This window comes from Penaeus monodon, chromosome 34, assembly GCF_015228065.2.
Source record: "Penaeus monodon isolate SGIC_2016 chromosome 34, NSTDA_Pmon_1, whole genome shotgun sequence".
NCBI lineage: Eukaryota > Metazoa > Arthropoda > Malacostraca > Decapoda > Penaeidae > Penaeus > Penaeus monodon.
This window is the reverse complement of record NC_051419.1, coordinates 18,589,017-18,589,384: the sequence shown is the minus strand read 5'-3', so window position 1 is coordinate 18,589,384 and position 368 is coordinate 18,589,017. Positions and strand designations below refer to the sequence as shown.

The following is a 368-nucleotide window of genomic DNA, read 5'->3' as shown; positions in this document are numbered from 1 at the left end:
CCCACAGAATCTAGCAGAACTCATCTACCCTGAGTCACAATGTGGATTCCGTGCTCAGAGAGCTACAGTATACATGATCTCCCTTTGCCTCTGTATGCCGAATTTATCAACCTGCCAAAGACATTTGACCTTTTTCAGGTCATACATAAGATAGGATGTTCACCCAAACTACAAAGCATGATCAGGTCTTTTCACGACGAAATGCGAGGCATCGTACAATTCAATGGGAGCTGCTCTTAGGGCTTTGGCATATGCAGCAAACTAAAGTAAGGCTGCATGCTTGCCCAACCCTATTTGGGATTTTCTTTACTTTACTCCTCCGCCTTTGGTACCTCATCTGAAGGCATCTGTCTCCAAGATGTTGAAGA

At 44.6% G+C, this 368-nt stretch overlaps 1 pseudogene; it reads left to right on the top strand.

Annotated features, from left to right (window-relative positions):
- LOC119594846 overlaps positions 1–265 on the top strand; it is a 7,548-nt pseudogene extending 7,283 nt beyond the window's left edge.
- Positions 266–368: the final 103 nt, after the last annotated feature.